The 16,953-nt window shown below is 57.7% G+C and overlaps 1 protein-coding gene across 5 annotated transcripts in view; it reads left to right on the top strand.

The window, feature by feature from the left end:
* The first annotated feature begins 3,296 nt into the window (after positions 1-3,296).
* Positions 3,297-16,953, top strand: part of KIAA0513 (KIAA0513 ortholog) — a 28,641-nt gene continuing 14,984 nt past the window's right edge. For 2 of the 5 annotated variants that reach the window (XM_075039893.1, XM_075039889.1), the window contains exon 1: positions 3,297-3,444. The gene's annotated coding sequence lies outside the window, so the exon portion shown is untranslated. Of the gene's footprint in view, positions 3,445-4,468; positions 5,307-5,393; positions 5,561-8,808; positions 8,966-11,809; positions 12,244-16,953 lie in introns of those variants that run through there. The other 3 variants (XM_075039892.1, XM_075039890.1, XM_075039891.1) reach the window with 3 other exon arrangements.

A 16,953-nucleotide genomic window follows, 5' to 3' on the forward strand; every position in this document is an offset into this window, starting at 1 on the left:
CAGGCTGGAGGGACAATGCTTATTCCTGCTGGGGCTGGGTCTCCCGTGGGGGCTCGTGGGCTGCTCTGGGGTCACGCTGGGAGAAGTGGAAGCTAGAGCATCTTTCCCGCTCACCCACCGACACGCTGTCACACCGCCTACCCTTCTCCTCCCGGTCCCAAGCAAACTGGTTCCCATCAGTTATCTCAGTTTGTCACTCGGGCACCTGGGGGGACAGCCCAAATCCACCTTAGCCACTGGGAACATTTTGTGCCTCCCCTGAGCCAGGAAGGATGCAACCGCTTTAAATTTAGGTGTAAACTCACTCCCTTCCCTCTCTCCCTGTCAGCCTTCCTGTCTCACCTCTCTTCGAAGTGTTTTTCTCTGTGGCTGGCTTCTCCCCGGGGCTTTTTCTCACCTTCTCATCCCTCGCCTCACCTCCGGGAACCCAAATTAGTCACGGGCTGGGGCAGGTCTTGCAGCTCACCCTGGTGCGTGCAGTCACCCACAGAGCCTCATTTGACCCCGTGTCCCTCAATCCTCGTTACCATAATACCTGACACACAGAGCAAGTGTCCTTTTGGCAGTGACCTTGTTACCTGCTCCAGTGCATTTATCCCACCCTTGCTCCCAGCATATTAGGGGGGTGATTTGCAGCCAACTGCTTGATGGCCCGTAATCCCGGCTGGAGGAGCCGAGCTCCGTTATCCGTCAGTGTATCAGCAGTGCTGGCACTGCCTGGCCCAGCCCCCTGCACGTTGCTGCTAATTAAAAACAAATGAGGAGGGGACGGCTGGCAAGTGATGCACTGAATGGCTGCGCCTGATCCGCTCCATTTAGGAGTTCTGTGAGTTGCTCGAATAAATAACGTGGAAATTTAATTTTCTGCCACTCTGGAAGGGAGAGATCTCGGATATTATTTGTGCTCTTTTCTGAGCATCTTGCTTGCTGTAAAAGGGAAACCTGCCCTCGCTGGGACCCTTCCCAAAGCTCCTGCGTGGATAACGCATTTGTTTCATCTACAACCACATCTTGGCTCGCGCTGGTTCATTAGGGAGAAGGTGCCAAATTGGCCCTCTACCGCGCGGTGCCTGACACGAGGGCAGCTGGAGGCAATCACCAGCTGGGGGGGGGAACTTTCTCCTCTCCAAAACAAGCAGATACGGCAGCGATGGGGAAAAATACGGCTTAGAGCCGGCGGCCAGCTGGGAGCCAGGCGGCAGAGGCCATACCCCAGCCCTTGCCGCGCTGCGTGTACAATTCCCCCTCTCCCTCTTTGTTTTCTCTAATTGCACAGCCAGGCCTCCCGGGCACAGCCAGTATCTTACCCCGCACCACTACAAAGCCCCGTGGAACGGGGCTGGGACGTGCTGACCCGGGAACAGGGAATACAGCCTTGGAAAAAGGATTAACCGGTTTGGGCTTCACCGGGGAGCGATGCTCGGCCGCTCAGCGAGCCATGGCCTGTGATGGTAACTCTCCTTCTCGAATGCTTTGCTCTGGGGGGGGGCTGTAAGTGCTGTTCCCAGGGGCAGGGTGCGATGGGTCACCCTCACCCCAGCTACCCCGGCCGGGGGCATCCCCGAATCCCCTGGGGTGGATGGAGGTGTTGGGGCAGCACGGCAAACAGCCAGAGCAGGGTCCCCGTTGGGGTCTCAGCAGATTTAATGCTTTTTTTTTTTAAGCCCCTTGGGCAGGATATCAGCTTCTCCCGCCGGGCATGGGCGCAAGTCCTCTGCAATCTCCTTTTGCAACCGTTTCCTTGCCTGCGGCTGGGTTGTTTCACATATGAGAGGGGCTCAGGGAGGCAAGGTGGAATTACAGCATTACAGACAAAGCCTTAATATAATCTTCCCTGCATGAACGGTGTTGCAGGGGGAAGACACGGAGAATGTTCTGCGGAGCGGGCTTCAAATGAGGCAAGCTGCAGTTCAGGATGTACGCTGAATTGCTTCATCACCGCTCCTAATGGCTTAACCAACAAAATCCATATTCATAAATCAAAACAGGAGCGTGAGCGACCTCTGTTCAGCTCTGCTGCCGAGCCGTGGTGCATTCAGAAATAAGGGCAGATTATATATTGCAGGCAGCAGCTCTGTATATATCTTCTGCAGCTGCCACGACTTGGCCTTGGTATTTACTGAGCCCAAGGAGAGATGATACAATCAAATCTGTCTGTCGGCGTCTGAAGGATTAGCTGAGTCAACCAGGAAAAAGCTGAGCTAATTTATCATGCTATTTTCAGTACTGAAATGCACCCTGGACATAATTTCACCCTCAATTACAGATCCCGCAGTTCCACAGAACGCAATTATCAAAAATGTTCTTTTTCAATGTATTTAGTGTTTGGATTTGGGCATTGCAGTGGGTTGGTGGCAGCTCTGCAACCAAGGCTAGCTGATGAGATCTGGAAAGTGGAACCAGCGGAGAGATAAAGCGACTGTATCTGTTCTCTCTGGCCAAGGAAAACGTGGTGCAGGGAGGAGGGTGTCACAGATGTGTTGGCAGAAGGACCTGGCGGTCTCTTGCCCACCATGCAGGGCTGTTGCCAGCACCAGGTCAGAGCAGCCGCAGCTTTTTCTGGCCTCCCAAGGACAGAGAACCCACCGTTTTCCACCCTGAACCCCCGCCAAAGTGTCATTGCAAAGTCCAGCGCCAAGTCTGGCTCTGCACTTTTGCAGCTGCCCTTCGGGTATCTTCCCCCCCCCCCCAGCCAGGCGAGCATCCCCTGGGACACCAATGCCAGCCCCAAACCCTCTGGCAGCCCCGGCTGGACCCTCCCCAGCATCAAAACATCCCCAAACTGGTGCCCGATCACCTGGGACAGCCTCCCCAGCAGCCTCCCTGCTGCAGCAAGCCCAGGCTTGCAGCGTGCCCCCCCCCGGCCGATGCCCTTTGGCATCTGCAGGCAGATGCATTTCAGCCACCCTGATTTATAACTCCCTCTGCAAATCTGGGCTGTCGGTGGCAACGCCACCCAGGGCCTGCTGCAGGTTGATCTGTTGGGTCTCTGCCGGGGAGATGTCCCAGGAAAGAAGCCATTTCAAGGGATAGGAAAAAAACCCCAACCCCCCCAAAAAATCAAACCAAGGTGAACGGCAAGGAATCTGCAGCTTTAACAAAAACTCCCTCCATTTTACCGAAAGTTTAGCCATTTGCTGGTGAATTTGGCAGCCGCCGAGGAAACGGGCTTTGCAGGGATCCCTTGGGGCTGCGGGGCTGGCTGGTTTCCCAGCCCAGTGCGGGTGAAGGCAGCAGCTCAGTGTGACGGAGGGGCCAAAAATAGAAACTTTACTGTGAGCGGAGGGGAATAATACTTTTCCTGAAGCCGCGCAATAGCCTTGAGGCTGCTAACGTGGTGATAAGCAGTTGTTTGCCTGTGCTCTGGAGCAAGCGTGTTTTATCTCTTCCTTGTTCCAGCCCTGGAGAAAAAGCCCAGCGATTTTGCTGCCGTGGGACCACCAGGTCTGTATTTTATTATTTCTCTATTCCGGCAGCACCTGGAGACCTGACTTGAATTACACAGCGTGACACGGCTGACGGCCCGGCCGTGCTCTCGCATTAAAAACCAGCAGCAGAAGGGGCAGGGGAGCTCTGTAGCTTTTGTAGGGGATGAGCTAGGCAGATGCGATGCCTTAATAAGTGGCGTTGGTGGGTTTGGGGAGTCGTGGGTGCCGATGCCCGGCCGGGCTGCTCCCGCCGGAGCCACGTCGAGGGGTGAGCGCAGCCGTTTTGAGGCACCGGGAGGAGGAAATATTTGCGGCCGCCTGCGCAAACAAGAGGCCCCGAGGAGGAAACACCGCGAGCCGGGCTGGGGAAAATCCCAACCTCCTTGTACAAAGCCCAAGGCTCGAGGAGAGGACTAAATCCCAGATAAAACTGGGTTTTCCCCCGTCCCTCTCCTGTCCTGCCCCACAACTCGTGCTGTCAGGGGAGGTGATGCCACTGGCTCGTGCAGGAGCGTGGCGACGCCAGGCAGTCTTAGCCGTGCGGAGTTTGGTGGGTAGGAGAAAAAGACTTAAGTTAAATGTTGAGCTAATTAGCTATTTTATTAGCAAGCAGCTGCGGGTGATAATGTCTGTAACAGTTTAGTGGCCGATTGCCTCTTACAGCACCAACACCGTGCAGGTTTAGATGATTTTTCCCCCTTTATACAAATGTCTGCAAATCCCCTCCTTTGCCTTGCATCTGCCCTGAAGCACGGCCGATAAAACCAGAGACTTTTCCCAGCTTCAGCCCATCTCTGGGAAGGAGGATGATATTAAACTTGAAACAAATTACATTGTGCATTCGAGTGAGGATGCTCGAATGCATTTTCTTTTCCTAATGACGGAGGCAGTGGGAATTGCAGCACCATTAATTTCTCCTTTTGCCTCCTGCGAGTTGTCAGTGGCTCTCCCCTCTTGCCTAGTAACTACCACATCCAATGGGTCGGATGCTTTGCTGCGGCCCCGGCACCTTTTGTACGAGCTCCTTGCTGAAAAATAACCGGAGCAGCCCGGGAAATGCTGTGGGGCGAAGCCGGGAACCACGGGAGGCAGCAGGGACGCAGGGTTTTCAGCGAGCTCCGGAGGAGCCAGCCTGGCCCCGGCATCCAGGGCTGCTGCTTCCTGCGGTGTTTCCTTCTGTTTTGTGCCTTTTGAACCTTTCGGGGTTTCTCGCTGTTGGTGGAGGGTGGGGAGACGGGGCGGCTGCTGGGCTTTAAAGTGTTTCCAGCCTGGAGGAAGATCAGCCGTGCTGCTGGATCTTGGGATGGGAAACTGCCGCTCGGAGGACAATAAAGGTTATTAAATGTCAGGGAGAAATAAAGCTGCCTTTTTTTTTCTTTTTTTCTTTTTTTTTTTTTTTTTTTTTTCCCCTGGCTGAACTGGTTTGCAGGCGCTTTGTGCCGCAGGCAGAGCAGCGGCAGATGGGGACCGGGGCACGGGACCAGCTGCCTCGGGGCATCCCGATTCCGGATGGGACATTATTCCTTGAGCACTTGGGGGTCCTGGCCACGGGTCAGGGACCTGCAGACCCAGCCTTACGCAAGGGCAGAATGAAAAGGGTGTATTCGGGGGGTTGCATGGCTTTGGGCTCACGAATGCATCCAGCCACCTCCGCCGCCAGCTGCTAACGTCGCCCCAACCCTTTGCCAAGCGCAGGGGTTTTCGGTGACGGCACGGGAGGCGGCGACGCCGGCTTCGTTGGCCTCCGCCGCACCTCTACTCCTGGCCCCGTGCCCTCACGGCTCCGGCAATGTGAGCAGCGACAGGTCTTTCCAGTCCTACCCCGGGGCCGCGTTTCGGCACGCAGCCCCTTCGGGAGCTCCCATCGCGGCTCTCGAGGTGCGTCCGCAGCGGGGCGGCACCCGGGGAGGGGGAAAAGCACCGAGTGCGTCACCAGCTCGCCTTGTTTATCTTTTCTTTTGACAGTCCTAGCTTTAATTAATCATCGTGCACCGGTAAACGCTTGCAAAATTGTCCCCGTAACATCAGGCTGTGTCCGCCCCGGGACCGAGGTCGCTGGGGCTCGCAGGGCATCGTCTTCTGCTAGATGCTTCTCGCCCGCTGGAAGGGGAGCCAGAGCCCACGGGTTGAAGGTAAAAAGCAAATTGGTGTTGTGGGGCTCCCCAGGGAGTGTGCTGGGGCTGGAGCAGACCCTCGGGGCTCCCGGAGGGTGAGCATCCACCTGCGGCACGGCTGATCCTGCCCGGCAAAGCCGCTGGAGTATCTGTTGGGAGAAAATATTGGGTGCTGGCCTGCACCCCACATGGCAAAAAGGTGGTGTGGAATGGCAAAAGTTGGCAAATTTGATGTAGTTTGGAAGTTGGGCATTTTTTCAGACGGTGAGGAGGATAAGCCCTAGGATCAATGGCCAATGGTCAAAGTGCAGCTCCCGTGAGATCCCAAATCACGGCATCTCCCCTCCTCCCCATCAGAGGCTCATCCACGGCACCGCTGCGACGCTTTCCCCTGTATTTTTACCTCTGCTGCGCCGCTGCCTAGCTCTCCATTTTAACAGATGGCTGGAGTGACAATTACTGCCTCAAAAGATTATATTTATAAATTCCTTGTTGGGCTGTTATCCGGCGTGTGATAGAGCTTTACACAAACAGAGAGCCGAGAGTCACTGCTGGCTGTTGTAACTGGAAAGGAAATTATATTGCACAAAGCGCTTCAAGAAAGCATGACGGGTTTTGCTGGGGGAGAAGCTTTGGTGGGTGCATGCAGAATGAGTTTGGTTTGCGTAGATTTGGTACATGTTAAGAAATAGTCACCTGGGGGTGACTGGCACCGGCTGGCTGGCATCTTATTCCATCCCATCCCATCGGAAGGAGCACACTGCATCTTGGAGGGCTGCAGGACCGCGAGGCGAAGCTGCCTTTCGTGGCTCCTGGAGTTCATTTAATTGCTTTTCTTCTCTTCTTGGTTATCGTGCTGGTGAATTTGGAAGCTCTTAATGCAAAACAATTAGGGACAGGGTTCCCTGGGGATGGAGTGATTTCCTAGCTGGAAATGCATCGGGTCTTTCGTCCTCCCTGTTCCTGCCCGCTTGCTGCTGGGCACCGCGTGCTGCTGATTGGGAAGGTCGATGGCGATGCCTGATGCTCTGGGCTGCACGGTGAGGATGGTAGAGGACGCTAGCAATGTTAAAATTAGATCGGCCGACCCTTGGGAAGGATGACTGGGAGGTCTGCAGGGAGATTACACCTAAGCGGGGTGCTTGGGAGAGGCTGGGTGAGGTGGCCTGCTCAGGAATCCACGTCTTTGTCAAGATTTGGAAATAAAAGCAGAAAAATGGCATTTGGTCCTCCGCCAGCGTGTCGTGCCTTTAGCCTCCGCATTGCTGGGCTTGAGTCACCTGCACCATCTTAGCGGTGACCTTCCCTTTGGTGCGGTGGCCACCAGAATCTCCCGAGCATCCACTGCACTTCTCCTGAGATGCTCACGTCCGAACGGGGACCGCGGGGCTGCCACGGGCTCCTCTCTCCCGTGCGTGGGGTGGCGATGGAGGACCACGCTCTGCCTGGGTAAGACGGCGTGGTTAGAGGTGATACTTAACTGTGGCTTGTCACCCTTTCCAGCAACCGAGACAGAAAAGGGAGAAGGGACATAAAACACGAGAGCTGTGCCGGGCAAGCGCTGCAGGTGTCAGCAAGCAGCATGTTTTGGGGATGCTGGTGGAGGTTTTGCCCAGCGTGGACCCGCGAGGCCGGGCTGCCCACACCACGTTTTCCTTGGAAAGCTGGCGGTTTGCGCAAGCAGAGGTGTACCGTGCCGTGCCGAGGCCCCTTCTGCTGCTTTGGGAGCCGTCCCACGATGCTGGCGAGGTCCCCGCTGCCGCCCCAGCCCCGTGACACCGTGATAGCAGAAAGCTGAGCTGTCGCTCACCGATGCAACCTTTGCACTCCCAGCAGTCCCGCGTTTGCTCCTCGCCCATCCCGGCTGCCTCGCGCGGGTGGGAAGGATCAAACCCACCTTCATTTCTCCCAGCTCTGCCGCTGCCGGTGCTCCCCGGGTGGTTTGCCGTGCTGCTGCTGGCTGGTTTACCGGGAAGGGAGAGGACGAAAAGCAGCGCTTGGGGGAATTATTTAAATTGCAGGTGCCGCAGGAGCTCTTCCCCGGGGCCGTCTCGCCGTGCAGCCAGCAGCGGTGTGTACGCAACGCCCGCGCAGGCCCCAGCTATTTCTGTATTAAGTGTTTGATGGAGCCAAACACGATTTGGGCGTATTTGCAGGGAAAGCACAGGGAGAGGAGCCCCGCGCCTGTTGCTCGAGCTCGTGTCAGCCTGGCCATCTGCGTCTCCCCGGGAAGGCATTATAAATAGGTTCGGCTGCTTTCCTTTCCCGTGGCATAACTTTTCGGCGCTCCGCAGATTACGGAGAGGCTGAGGGTAATTATAACACCTTCCTCCTAACTTGCTGACGCCTGTCTCCCTCGCTGAGCTCTTCTAACGCACGTGCTGTGGCAGATGTTTGCTAACCGAGAGGACCCCGGGGAGACACGGCGAGGCTTTTTCCTCCCTAAAGAAGTTAGCGTCGAGGAGGCGCGTGTCTTTGACAGCCCGTGGCAAGCTCCGCGTTGCTCAGCGGAGAGGTAAGTGGCAGCTGGCGGTGCAGCCGTGTCCCCCTGACCTGGGATCCAGCCTTGGGGTGGCCGCAGGGAAGGCAGAGCATCACCCGAACCGAGCCGCGGTGGGGAGCCTGGCATCCTCGGCTCTGCGTGAATAATTCACCAAATTGCTGTGTTTTCGGGTTTGTTCCGTAACCTGGATCCCAGCTGTGATTTACTGGGGCAAGCCGGAGGTCAGCGCAGGGCTCGTCCCCTCCAGTTTTTCCGCCGTGTCTGGCTAAGGTGGAGAAAACCCCGTGTTTTAAACCGTGTAAACACCCGGCAACGGAGAAGCTGCTCGGCAGTGCCTGGCTGCGTTCGGCTCGGTTACGGTCGGCGCAGGGCAGACGCTTTCCCGTGCCTGGACCGGTGCTGTGCCACGCGTGGGATGTGCCAGCGGGGCGCGAAGCTGGGCGTGCAGGCGGATCCCTGTGCTTAGATGCTTTCGTAAGCGAGGAGAAGGAAGCTCCGGTGACCTCTGCATCAGAGATTCAACCAGGAATAAGGAAACGAGAGGATTTTCCCAACCGTTGTGCAAATAGGGGCGTTCAGTACGGGAGGGTCCAACTTAATGCCATAAATCAGATTGGATTAGGAAGGATTTGCAGAGGGCCAGTCTGGAAGAGCGGCTTATTTAGGTTTTTAGCAGCCGTGTCACAACCATACGTGGTGTCGCAACGCGCTGTTGCGTTGTACGCTCACGTTGGGGTGTTGGGTGAGCCGCCGGGAGCTCCTGGGCTGGGCACAGGGGAGACGGTGCGGGGTGGCTGCGGGAGGGTGGGCTGGGCTGGGAGAGGGCATGGGAGGACACGGCTAGATAAGCACCAGGAACCCGACATCTTCCTTGTCTTGTGAGTCTGAATCAAATCCCTCAGCCCATGAGATTGCAGAGGGTGAGTATCCTTCAGGGCTCGGACGGTTTCACGCTGTCGTGGGTCTTTTTAATGCAAATTAATTTCTCGTTATGCGAGTGACTCTGTGCTGTTGAGGTGTCTTGTTGCCCCGGTCGCACTCCACGTGCTTTCGCTGTGCTCTGGGTGTGCTCGTGGGCACGTCCAGCCGCAGCGGAGGAGCTGCCTCTCTTTTATGGGGCTCAACTCACACCACGGGCTCAGCCTGGCCCCGTGGTGTTTGCATGCAGGACCTGGGCTTTGGGGCTTTTATCAGAGCTTTCATCTCCTTCCTCCCTGCTCTTGCTCTGCCCCCAATTCCTTACAGCGGGATTTTGCATCCCATCCTTCTGTCTTTGGAAGCCTGGCTCCTTTCTGGAGCTGTCCGTGCCGTCCCCTGTGCCTTGTGCCCAGCCCCGCTCTCCCGGGCTGCTTTTTGCTCAAGGGCACGAAGCAAAAAATTGCCCAATAATTTAGTAACTTCCACAAAAGAGGTGCTTCCCCTTGTAGCTGCTGAGTAGTTGGGGATGTCACCCTCTGCTCAGCACCGATTCCTCCTCTCTGCCTCCCTCCTGGTGCCGGAGAACCAGCCCCGGCAGATACGAGGTTGGCTGTCTCGCGGGCAGCTGGAGTCGTGCTGTGTTGGGATCGGGGAAGGAAAATAGGCTACTTCTCGTGTGCGACAGACACAGCCACCCCCGGAGCCTTTGTCTGCAAAAAGGGGAACGCAGCGATGAATATCGACGTCAATCCGGGGGCAGAGCTGCAGCTGGGGCCTCGGCGGGTCTGTGGGTGCGAGGAGGGAGGTGGGTGCTGGAGGATGGATGCGGCTGCAAGGGTGGGGGGCAGCGGGAGACGGTTCTTGGATGGGGATGGAGCTGGGGAGAGGGGTCACTCTCCCAAGAGGGTGTTTTTGGGGGGGGGGTACCACCATGAAGAGGTTTCCACAAGCTGCTTAGAAAGTCTCGAACATCTCATACGGGTGCAGATGGGTTAATAACCCAAACGTGAACCTTGGTGGAGATAGGCTGCCCCGGTCCTTGGCCGCTTCCAGCCGAGGCGATGTGCCACGGCAGAGTCACGGGGTGGATGCTCTCCCGGCAGCCCCGGGGCCTCTCCTTTCCTCGTTGAGGTGAATCATTCCTGGGGAGGGCTGCGAATTACCAAAGCAGGTGGAGCAGGCACAAAACTGCCCGTCTCCCATCCCGGTGCCGGAGGCTGGGTTTGGTTCGGCGCCAGGAGCGTGCGTGCCAGCACATCGCTGGGGTTTCCATCTCCCGCGCTCCGGTGCAAACCCCGGGTCAACAGCAGAAGCAACAGATAAAAAACACGACCTGCAAGTCGTGCTTTAAAGAACGGGCGTCCACGTGAAAACCCAACCGGCAAGAGCCGGCAAGGGGAAGGCAGTAAAATCCTCACCATCACGTTACATAAAAACTGAGGATCTGGGATGTGTTTTTACACGTCACTTGCAATTTCTGAAGTCTGCCTTAATTATAATAATCACCCTCAGCAGGCTGTCAATTAGTAATGCTCTTGGATTTCTGCTGAGCTCAAACTTTGTGTCACAAACGCGTTGCTTCCTCCGTGGGCTGCCGCTGATGGGTGCGGGGAGCAGGCAGCATCCCCTGCGTGCGGGGACGGACGGGGCGTTGAGCAGTTTCGTGCTAATTGGCACCATCTGAGCTCTCCCGATGAGGATGCTCCCTGGCAGGAGTGACTCACCCATCTCTCTCGCTTTTGACTCTCTTCCAAGGGTGCTCTTGTGCGGCAGCATCTGGGTTTGGCCAGCCTCTGCCGGGGATGCTGCAGTCCCCTCAGCACCGGTCCCAGCAATATTTCCCTGGGTTCCTACAATTTGCTGCTCACGGGTCATCCCCCCTACGGCATCTCCTGAGGGGGAAGATGCTGTTGTTACAGCCAAGCCTGTTTTTTTGCTCCCTGTGGGTAGCAGAGCAGGACTGGCTATTGCTGCTGGTCCTCCGGGGCGTGCTGGGTCAGCGATCGCCCGTGGGGGGATGCTCTGATACAGGAGTACGAAACGGGGCTCTGCTCTGGGTTGGGGTGATGCTGGAGCAGGGAAGATAAGCAGGACTGGGGATGCCATGCTGACACGGGGGGGGGGTTTCCAGCCTTCCCTTGCTGTCACGGGGTACGTGCCACTGCCTGGGCAGTGCTGCGGAGCTGGGGGGGCTGCTGCTCCCCCAAAGCACCCCACTTCAGAGAGGCCGTTGGGTTAATGTGGGCAGTGGCTAGCCAAGTGTCAGGACTGAGATGCCCTGGCAGAGAGCCTGACAAGGGCGGAGGTGGAGGGGTTAGTGGCCTCCTCTACGTGGTCGTTTGCTTCTCTTTGTATCAGAGACTCCCCATCATGGTGAGCACCCCAAAATTGCCACCCAGGTATGTAACACCCCCTCTGGGACATCCCTCACAGGGGTCTCGCCATTTCCCACTCTCCTATCTCTTGCCACAAAACCCCCGGAGCTTTTTCTCCAGCGGTGCCAAGGGAGAAGCCAGACTCCGCCGACGCTGCCCTCCGAGCGAGCAATAATTCCCCCAAGTGCTGCCCTCATCCCACCGCACGCTGCACCGGCTGCTCTCACCCGGTTTCTCCTCCCCGCTGGGGTTTTTTCTCCCTCTGATCTCAATTGGTACTTTTTTCCCCCGGAGTGGCTCATCTAGGGAGGAGCAGAGCAGGTAACTCACAAACCTCAGGGGTCTGAGTGATGGGGAGGCTTAAAAACCAGCTAGAGGTGATAGAAAGGTCCCCCTTTGAGGGGGACCCCAGCTAATTTTGCTTAATATTTTGGATATCTGCGTGTGCAGGGGCTTGGACAGGCTGTTTTGGGGAGGGGGGTGTGTGTGATGAGATCGGCGTGGGAATCCCGCCGCAAAGCAAGTGCTCCCGCAGGGGCTGCACGCTCGCCCGTGCCGTAAGAAAACGAGACGTCCGCGCTCGGCCGGCCCTGAAAAACCGTGGGCGAAATTACACAATGGAGCTTTTTTTTTTTTTTTTTTTTTTTCCCCTTCTCCTTCTTCCGAGCCGGCGCCGCAGCCAGCCGGGCTCTGCGCGCAGCCGTGTGTGCCTGCGTGGGCACCCGGGGAGGCGGCGGGGGGGGGACACACGTACATACACATACGATGCGCCTGAGCTCCGGAGGGAGGGATCGCATCGTTCCCGCATCGGCTGCTCCCCGGCGTGCCGGCCACGCTGGACCCAGCCTCGCCGAATGCCGCTGACCCGCCGGCGAGCGAAGGTGCGCCGAGGCTCCTGGGTGCAGGTAAAAGCCAGGGGAGGGAGGGATGGATGGCAGCGATATAGGGGGGGGGGGACACACACCAGATCCGTTGTGACCCCGCGCGAGGACAGGCCTCGGCATGGCAGCACGGTCCCCTCCCTGCCGAGGTTTAATCCGTTCTCTTTCCCCATCTCATGCTGGGAGGCGATAACCAGGTTTCTCATGGACCGGCGGCCGAGGCATCACCATTCCTCTTTTTAAACTCGACCCATCGGTGGCATGCCGTCATCCTCCCCGGGTAGGATGGAGGGTCCTCGGGTGCCCCACGGGTCCCCGGGCTCCATCAGCAAAAGGCTTCGGCCGCATCTGCTGCGCCGGCTGCATCTTTAACCACGGACCCAGCAGCGGAGGCTGGAGGCAGCATCTCCCGTGGGAGTGGGGGGGCTGAGCGCGTTCGGGGCAGGGGAAACCCTCCCGTGCCTTTCGGGGAAGCTCATTTCCAAAATACAGCCTGGCCCCCGGGATCCCTAGGTGAAATTTTGCGGGGTGAAAATGGGAATTGCAGAATAAATAGCTCCATTTTGGGGCTCCCTGGTGGTGTGTGTGCGTGGCGGAGGGGGGTGGAAAGCTGGGCTGCTGGTGAGCATTAAAGCAGAAGCCGCTGCTCGGCACAAAAGCCGGTCTTACGCAGCACAGGTCTATTCAAGAGACATTTAATTCTCTTCTAAAGTCCAGGCAAACAGGGAGCTGCCATCTGGTGTCTGATGGCAGCAGGAAGAAAGGGCTGTTTGCAAAGTGGAGACAAGTTGGGAGCTTGCTGGGCTTCAGATTGTCTTGAAATGGCTCCGGTTTTAAGGCTGAGCAAGCTGGCTTTGTAAAGTGACCCGCGTAGGTTAATGCTGGCTTTGGAAAGGGGAAGGGTCCTACCCGCAGCTGCCCAAGCCGGCAGGCAGCAGAGCCCCGCAGGGCGATGCTGGGGCCAGGAGAAGAACCACAGCCGGGGAGGACACCCAGGGGACCAACGGTGTTCACGTCACCTGCCAAAAATCCTGCATCAGGGGATGGGACCCTTGGCCGCAGGCTCTCACCCCGCTCTCCGGCTCTCCCCGTCTTGGTGCAGCGCTGGGTGCTGATTCTGGCACGCACCGAGCGCGCGCGGTCTCTGCTCTGCCTGCGCGAGCGCGGGTCTCGGCTCACAGCCTCCCCGGTATTCGGGGAATTATTTTTATTAAGCTGCAGAGGCTGTAACTTCTCCGCCTGGGAAGCGGCTGGGCAGTGTCTGCAGTCAGGGTAGCGCGGCGGCACCTTGGCAAGGACGCAGCTTAAACCCTGGTAAAACGGGGAGCGTGTCCTCGCTGCCGGCGCGGGGAGCAGAGCAAATCTGCAGCGGGGACGGGCAAACTCAGTGTGGGGCAGTTTCACCTTCCCTAAGTCCCAGGGCTTGGTTAAGCAAAGGGGTTTGTACGTTGAGATGTTGGTGGGGTGCTTTGGGAGGCGGTACCTCCGGATTTAGGGTGGTTTCAGGGATCCAGCACTCTGGCTCTGCGTCCCCTAGCTGTGACCTTTCTGCCGGGGTGTTCTCACTGCGGGAGAGACACGGCGAACAAGACTGACCAGTTCCCCGGGGAGGAAACAGGCCGTTCCCTTCCACAGGGAGTTTTCCTTGGCAGAAACAAAGCTTTGCCCACGGTGCCTTTGCAGAGCCCTGCCGGGCTGGCTCAGCGCCCGCCGGGGCCGCTTCTCACCGCTGCAGAAGCGCTTTGCCAAGACGGACCCGTGGGTGCGATGAAGGTGGGTGGCTGCAGGGTGTCCCCGGGGAATGCCGGTACCCAGAGCCGCCGCGGTGCAAGCGACGTGCCCGTCTGGGACCCTGCGGTCCAGTTCCGTGGTGGGCGATGCGAAGCCGGGGGGGGGGCTTGCAGGGATCTGGATGCGCTCGTGGGTGTGTTGTGGGTGGCTGAGACGAACGTGGATCTCCGTAGCGGGCTGCAGAGCGGAAAAGTGCCGTCCCCCTTCCCGCAGGTTGGGAAGGACGTGTCCCCTGACGCGGCTGGGAAATGGAGTGGTGGGACGTGTTTAGATCCCCTCTGCTGCAGGGCAAGACCAAGCCCTGCCGTGGACAGGGCGAGATGCTGCCCACGCGCTGTGGGAACATCTCTCTCGCTCCTCCGGCTCCGCACAGCAGCGGGGACGAACGCAGCCCTCGGTCGGGTACGGGTGCGCTGCTGGAGATCTTGGCGGAGCTCTCGGCTGTGTCGGTGCGTGGCAGCCAAAGGAGCAGAGCCGTCCCCTCTTGGCCCCTCTGGGCTGCCAAGCTGAGTCCTGCAAGAATATTTAATTGGGGCTTTTCGTCTTCCCTAGAGCAGCGTCTCTAGTGGGGGATGCGAATGGACTGAATGTCCCCAGGGGCTTTCAGAGCCCTTGTCCTACATGTCTGGGTGCCATCCCAGCACCCATGGAGCAAAGGGACTGGAGGGAGGTACTCTCATAGCTATGAGAAGACAGCCAGAGGTTTCTTTGTTTTAATCACAGTTTTTAATCACCCCTGACAGCTCCAGGCTGGAGCACCATCTCCATGTAGGACGCAGATACGAGTGTGGGTTCGAGCGCTGTCATTATGCAGGATGCCACCCACAGCCTGAGCTGATAACGAGGATTAGCCGAGTTTGTCATCCAGCTCTGGGGACGGGGTGGGCAAGGGCTCACCAGGAGCCGAGCCCCGCGGCTCGGGGAGTGAGGAGAGCTGCGTCACAGGCTGGCCGAATCCTGCTCCCCACTGGGATTTCCATCGCAGCAAACTGGGATTGGATCCTGCTTCCCAGGCATGAATTGCTGAGGTCCTGCAAGCGTACCCAACCTCAGCACCCAGCAGTCCTGTAAAAAGCCCCAAGGGGAAACTCCATGCAGGGTTTAGGGATGCTGGGAGAGAGCACCTCATCTTGAAATCCCTGGAAAACGCAGGCTTGTGGCAGGATGTACCAAGAGTGGCATGGGGACACACGCCGCTGGCACGGTGAGGGAGCTGCTGCTGCGGGGGTCCAGGCGGCCGCTGGGTTTGGGTGGGACAATGGGGTCTGTGGTGCTGGTGGGAGGGGGATTTTTGGGTTTACCAAGTCACCTTGGCCAGGCCATTCATCTTGCAGGGTAATAACAGTCCCTGGGGTGGAGCGAAGGTGTTCGCCCTGGGAAGAGCATCACACCCTCGGTGCATCGCTTGCACCAGTGCTGGCAGCAGCACGTGAGCACGGAGAGTCCCCAAAGGCTGTGCTCAAAGCCAGGCTGTGTCGTGTCCTTTATCCTCGCTGTTCTGCGGTCTCGGTCCTGTGGGAGCCAGTTCAGCATCACTCGGTGAGGCTTTGTCGGTGATTTTTATTTTGCCCCTGTCTGTCATTTCCCCAGGCTTTGCGAGGAGAAGAAGAAATTCAACTGCAAACTTAGACTGGGTGGTATTGTCCCCTGGAAAGGATGTGCTGGGACCAGGGTGGCTGGTGGATGGCAAAGCTGCGACCTTCTCCTGAAATAGGGCAGAAAAAAGGTCTGCCCTCATCCCCAGCTCCATTGCTTTCCATCCCAGCTCCTTGTTCCTCCCTTCCTCTCCCGGCATTGGGTTTAAACACCCCATGGGTCCCTTCTGGGCTTGCACACGCCTGTCTCAGGGCAGAGCCACGCGACATCTCCCGTCCCTCCCTGCCGAACTCCTCAGGGCACCGACCCACCAGTAGCCCCAGGGCTTGGAACTACACAAACCAACTTGGTTTTGTTCCTTTCCCAGTGCTGGCAGCAGCGTTACCCCTGGGTACCCGGGCACGGCGGGTCCCGCACCACCCATGGTTCTCACAGCACCCACGTGCTGGGGGGTTTGGCAGGTTTTGCCCCCTTCTTAGAGAGCTGAGATGTTGCAGAGGTTGATGCAGGTGGAGGAAGCAGCAAAACTGGGTAGTTCTCTGGTTGTGATGGGCCAGAAATGCTGAATTCAAAGGCAAATCGTGGATGAAAGCTGCTTGCACAGGTATGTGCAGCTATAGGTGTGTCATTCAGATCTACCCCAGCACTTCTTTTCAGTAAAAAACAGGCCTTTTCCAAAGTTTCAGGGCACCGTGGGTTTCCTGTGGCATTTCCATGCGTGGCTCTAGCCAGCTCTTTCTTCATTGATGATGTTCCCAGGCTCGCGTCTCCAGCAGGAAGACGTGGATTTCTTGTACGCCAGATGCCCATGGGGAATACAGATGTGCTAGAAGATGCTTGCCTGCAAGAAAGCCTGTAGTCAGCTACGCGCTACCTTGCCTGTCTGGTTGAGCTTTGTGGTTAAAGTCAGCCCAGGAACTGCAGAACCCCAAAGATGCTGAAACTCATGATGATGCTGAAACTTGTGATGTTGTAGTAAGGCTCCTGAGCAGCCCCAAAGCCCCTTTTTATTCCAGAGCCCTTGTTAGCTCTCAAACTCGACCCAGCAGTGGCAAGCTGGGAGCGGGATCCCCCAGGCTCTGCCTGGGCAGCGGTGGGACGTGCAGCCGAGCTGATGTCCACGTGCAGATGGAGCTGAGCGCTCAGGCTGCGGGAGCTGGGGCTCTCGGTTTGTATTTTGGCTATTCCTTTCCTGGATTTGTTCCGCTGGAGCAACAACCGGGTTGTGGAGTAGGTATGGGCTGAGTTTGAGGCTTGTTCTGGTTTTGAAGCTCTTCTGGGCTGTGTGCTGAGAACCCAACAAGCTTGGAGGCTGTGGAGGTGCCTGGGAAGCCTGGGCACCCACAG

Source organism: Buteo buteo, chromosome 11, assembly GCF_964188355.1.
Source record: "Buteo buteo chromosome 11, bButBut1.hap1.1, whole genome shotgun sequence".
Taxonomy (NCBI): domain Eukaryota; kingdom Metazoa; phylum Chordata; class Aves; order Accipitriformes; family Accipitridae; genus Buteo; species Buteo buteo.